Genomic DNA, 6,000 nt, shown 5'->3' with positions numbered 1-6,000 from the left:
TGATGTCATCTGCAAACTTAATGATGGAGTTGGATCCATGCACAGGCTTGCAGTCGTGGGTGTAGAGGGAGTAAAGGAATGGGCTCAGCACACAGCCCTGTGGTAGGCCGGTGTTAAGTGTGATGGTGGTGGAGTGGTTGTGGCCTGACCTAACATGCTGAGGCCTGTTGGTCAGAAAGTCCATAATCCAGTTGCAGATGGAGGTGTTAATGTCCAGGCCTCCAAGTTTTGTGGTCAGCTTGGAGGGAATGTCGGTGTTAAATGCTGAACTGAAGTCAACAAACAACATCCTAACATACGTGTTGTTATTGTCCAAGTGTCTGAGTGCAGAGTGCAGCACTGTGCATACTGCATCCTCTGTGTTCCTATTTCTGCGGTAGGCAAATTGGTGTGGGTCCAGTGTGGGTGGGAGGCAGTCTTTGAGGTGTGCTAGGACCAGTCGCTCGAAGCACTTCATAATGATGGGTGTGAGTGCTACGGGGCGATAGTCATTCAGGCACATTGGGGAGGAGTTTTTTGGTACTGGCACAATGGATGTGGACTTAAAACATGTTGGCACAATTGCTTGGGTGAGGGACAGGTTGAAAATGTCTGTGAAGACCCCTGCAAGCTGCTCAGCACATGCCCTAAGCACACATCCAGGAATGCCATCCGGGCCAGCAGCCTTGCGTGCGTTGATCCGGCACAGTGCAGTGTGGACATCTGTGGAGGTGAGTTTAAGGGGTTGGTGGTCTGCTGAGGGTGAGATTTTGGTGGCCGAAAAGTCATTTAAAAGTCATTTAGCTCATTCAGGAAGGAGACGTCCGTGACCGTTGGAGTGGAGTTGCTTGACTTGTAGTCACTGATGACCTGGATGCCCTGCCACTTGCGTCGGGGGTCAGAGTTAGAAAAATGTTCCTCTACCTTAAGCTTGTAGCTGTACTTGGCCTTTTTGATGCCCCTTTTCAGGTTAGCCCTGGATTTACTGTAGGCCTGAGTGTCATCTGACCTGAAGGCAGTGTTGCGGGCTTTCAGCAGAAGTCGCACCTCCTTGTTCATCCATGGCTTCTGATTAGGGTATGTTGTTATCTGTTTTTCTGTTGTTACACTGTCAATGGTGGTGTTGATGTGATCCAGTACAGAGGAGGTGTATATATTAATGTCAATGTCCGTGTGAGAGCCATAGGCAGCCTGAGAAGCAAACATACTCCAGTCAGTAGCCACATTTCCACTGTCGGGCCAGTGCGAGCCAGGGCTTAAAGCGGGCCGGGCGGGGCTCATAGCCCCGGGCCAGTAGCACCGAGGCCAGAGTAGTGCAGGGTTTCCACAGTGGAGCTTGAAGCTCCACTGCGCGTCAGTAAAACACGCCCTTTACACGCCTCTCAGAACAACGTCATGCAACCTCATTATTTCACTAACAAAGAGAAGTTATCAGAAAACTAAGAAATAAGTCACTGGAACATGTGCGATCACAAAACGAACATGATAAAAGCGGCCGTTTGTTTGCATGATTTGTTATATATTCTAATTCAAAAGCATCGATGTTTTAACTATAAGTGATACATTGATCATATTGATTTAATTTATCAAGACTCAAAATTTATCACACATAAATACATTTTCTATTTTATTTATTCATTTTTTAACGCTTATGAAAATAGCCTGCTTATTCAGTCGAGTCTGTTTCTGTTTATTTGTAGTCATATTAAGAATGAATGATAATATCTTTATTTTTATTAAGGCTCCCGAACAAAAACATTATTATATTTTTATGATAGGCTACGTGGAGCTAAACTCTCGAGACGAGGCTTGTGACAGATAATATAAGTTACTAAATAAATACACGATTGTGATAGAGAATAAGAAGCTGACGTCTGATTTCTTCAAGCGGTCATATTTTACCATGTTTACTATGGTGACATGTTTAGCGTGCGTGCATATCTTTTACATCGCTTTTACATATTTCAGCCTTGTATGGTGATTAATCCAAATTGGATCAAGTTATTTCAAACACTCGCTGCTGACTGAAAGTGAGTTTTGAGCTCAACTTATTTAAAAAAGCGTTTAATGCTGGTGTTAAAGCTGTTATCTTTCTGAAATGATCCGCAGCGCAGACTCTCTATTTTTATAAAATCTACCGAACAAAAATCATTATTATATTTTGATGATATGCAACGTGGAGCTAAACTCTTGAAACGAGACGACAGATAAAATGTTACTTAATAAATACACAATTGTGATAGAGAATAAGAAGCTGATGTCTGAATTCTCCAAGTGGTTGCATTTACCATGTTTACCATAGTAATGTTAATGTTTAGCGTGCATAGTCTTTTACATCGCTTATAAATATTTCTGCCTTGTTTAGTGATTATAATCAACATCGGATCAAGTTATTTCAAACACTTGCTGCTGACTAAGAGTGAGTTTTGAGCTCAACTGATTTTAAAAAGTCTTTAATGCTGGTGTTAAAGCTGTTATCTTTTTTAAATGATCCACGTTGACGCTCTCCAGACGCTGAGAAACTCCGCCTTTGTTCATAACCTCTCCTCTAGCCCCAGCTGGCCCTCTTTGGCCCAAGGATTTCGTCGGGCCGAAAAAAACCCTGGCCGTTGGCCCAGAGGAAGCCCCGGCGAGGCACGATCAAGCCCCGGAAGTGACAGTGGAAACGCGACTGGCCCTGGCACGCACTAGCACGCCCGGCTTAAGCTCGCCAGTGGAAACACGGCTAGTGTGTTGAAACCTGTCCTGAAGTAAAGAGTCTGCTCCAGTTGGCCACATTTTGATGGTCCTGACTGATGGCTTCACACAATTGATGAGGGGTGAATACTTAGGGGTGAGAAACAAAGAAAGGTGATCAGACTGTCCGAGGTGGGGGAGGGGGGTCGCGATGTAAGCTCCATTAATGTTTGTGTATACATGATCCAAAGTTTTGTCTCCTCTGGTGTGGCAGGAAACATTAGTGACCGCACATTAGCAAGGAAAATGCTGGGTAAATAGAGCCGGAGCGGTGTTAGCTTTAGCTTAGCTCTTAGACCTCCGCGCTTCCCCCGCCTTTGTTTACGATCTCGACGCCGCCTGCGAGCACTTCCGCCCGGCCGGGTAGAGTGCTTACCCTCGGGTGTTCTGACGATCTCAGGGATGAGTCGAAGATTGGTGATAAAACTGTTGGAAAAGTCCTCACCGATATCCAAAAGCTCCTGTCGGGTGTAGGATGTTAAAGCAAAACTGTTCAGTACGAACAGACCCGAGATGAGCAGGAATAAAACTGCAAAATTGCAAAAACTGGAGAGACGCTGAGCCTCGCGATGTTTACGCGCCACCATCTTGGTCATTATTCAAGATGGTCGAACTCAATCTAAAACAATGTTCTGTTATTCCATAGGGATGTTAGTGACCCTAGGATGGGTCAGCTGACCTGTACTTAACCGTGAAAGTTTTCACAGATCAGAATAGTGATGTTAGTGACCCTAGGATGGGTCAGCTGACCCATACTGAACTGTGAAAGTTTTCACAGATCAAAATAGTGATTTTAGTGACCCTAGAATGGGTCAGCTTACCAAAACACAACTGTGAATGTCTTCACAGATCCGAAAAGTGATGTAAGGGACCCAGGAAAGGGGTTAGCTGACTTGAACTGAACTGTGAGAGTTTTCACAGGTCAGAATATTGATGTTAGTGACCCTAGGATGGGTCAGCTGACCCGTACTGAACTATATGACAATATTAGACAAAAAACGGGGGGCAGAGCAAAGAGAAACATGGCCACGCGATAAAATGATATTGTGAAAGTTTTCACAAATCGAACTCAATCTAAAACAATGTTCTGTTATTCCAGCAGTCTGTGTGTTTATTGGTAATAGACGTTAAACATGAAGAACACCTTTCTTTCACATTCCTTGCACTGGCGGACTTACCAAGGGGTTTATGGACAAGAGCTTTGCTGTGAAAAAAATTCACAGATCAAGCTGGTGAAGATGACAACGGTTTCATTCCTCTAAGTGTCCAACCTTTGGAGCTATAAGCATTATAAAATTGAGTCAAAAAAAAAAAAAAAAAAGATTTCGGCCCAAAGGACACCGTCACCAGAATTCACAAACCATGGAGAATGATATTCAGTATTATTTGCATGTCTATGACAGCGCACTGCGTATTTATAGCCAAAAGAAATCTGAATATCGAACCGCAAACTATCTTTACTGCGGTTCGTGACCTGCTCTCCGATACGCAGGAAGAGCCGCCAAACACCGATACAGGGAAAGCATAGAGTCACATTTCCAGCTAAGTGACTCCTGACGCATGTGGCAAGGACTAAGGACCATCTGTGCCTTTGGAAATAAATCCTCTGCAGAGATGAGAGCATATCAGTCACACTTATATGACGAGCTAAACACTTTCTACGCCCGCTTTGAAAGCAATCTAAGCAGCGCGAGTCTGCTGATCAGCGCGCCAGGAAGCAGCAGTCAGAGCAGCGATCGTCGTGTGATCACCGTGTTGGAGGATGAAGTTAGGAGGGCATTGAAGTGAGTGAACGTCAGGAAAGCAGCCAGACCCGATGGGATTTCTGGCCATGTTCTGCGGTCCTGCATTGATCAGCTCGCTGGTTTGTTTACATCCATTTTTAATGAGTCTCTTGCTACATCGGTGGTTCCCACCTCATTCAAAAAATCTGTCATCACCCCTGTGCCTAAGAACAATAAAGCCTCCTGTCTGAATGAGTGTCGTCCAGTTGCCCTCACATCAATAGTCATGAAGGTCTTTGAGGGACTGGTTAAAAACGTCATCTGCTCCTCCATCCCGGATACTTTGGATACTTTTTTCAAACAGATTCACTGATCCACTTACTCACATCCTGCACTCTTCTCTCACACACACTGACAGCAATAACAGGAACTACGTAAGGCTGCTATTTATTGACTATAGCCCAGCTTTTAATACTATAGTGCCCATAAAGCTAGCTTCTAAACTCATAGACCTCGGTCTGAATTCTTCACTCTGCCACTGGATTCTTGATTTCCTCACCGGCAGACCTCAGGTGAAACTAGGCCAGTACACCTCCAGCTCCATCACCCTGAACGTAGGAGCCCCACAGGGCTGTGTCCTGAGTCCCCTGCTCTACTCTCTCTACACACATGACTGCGTTTCTTCGCACAGCTCCACATCTAATCATATCAAATTTGCTGATTATACTGTGGTTCTGGGCCTCATTCACAACAATAATGAGACCGCATACTTGGATGAGGTAGAGAAATTAACATCATGGTGCCAGGACAACTGTCTCTCTCTGAATGTGAGCAAAACTAAAGAGCTGATTGTGGACTTCAGGAAGAGACAGCAGCAGCCCTATGCTCCTCTTATGATCAGCGGGACCCCTGTGGAGAGGGTGAGCATCTTCAAGTACCTTGTTGTAAACATCTCAGAGGACCTGACTTGGACTACACACATTCAAACACAGGTTAATAAAGCCAGGCAAAGACTGTACCATCTGTGAAAGCTGAGGAAATTCAGGGTCTCACCAGCAATCCTGAAAACTTTCTATTCAGGGGCCATAGAAAGTGTATTGACTCAGTGTATCTCAGTGTGGTATGGGAACAGCTCCAGTCAAGACTGCAAAGCCCTGCAGAGAGTTGTGCGCTTAGCTGAGCGCATTTCAGGGTCTGCTCTCCCCTCTCTGCAGGACATCTACCTCAAACGCTGCAGAAGTAGAGCTGCTAAAATCATCAAAGACTCCACCCACCCCAGTAACCATATTTTCACTTTGCTGCCATCTGGTAAGCGCTACCGTAGCCTGATGGCATAAAACCGAGAGACTAAGCAGTAGTTTCTCCCTCAGGCCATCAGGCTCCTAAACTCGAAACCAGCCTCTTAACATCTTCATGTCTACACTTAATATTCACTTTATCAGTAAGATCTTCATCATTCTCTACCTCACACTGACACACTGACAGTGTCAACCTGTTTGCACATTTGCCTCTTGTACATTCCTGTGTTTCTTAATAATTAAGAATACAGTATAATGCACAT

This window comes from Carassius gibelio, chromosome A3, assembly GCF_023724105.1.
Source record: "Carassius gibelio isolate Cgi1373 ecotype wild population from Czech Republic chromosome A3, carGib1.2-hapl.c, whole genome shotgun sequence".
NCBI lineage: Eukaryota > Metazoa > Chordata > Actinopteri > Cypriniformes > Cyprinidae > Carassius > Carassius gibelio.
Note: the sequence above shows the minus strand (reverse complement) of the source record.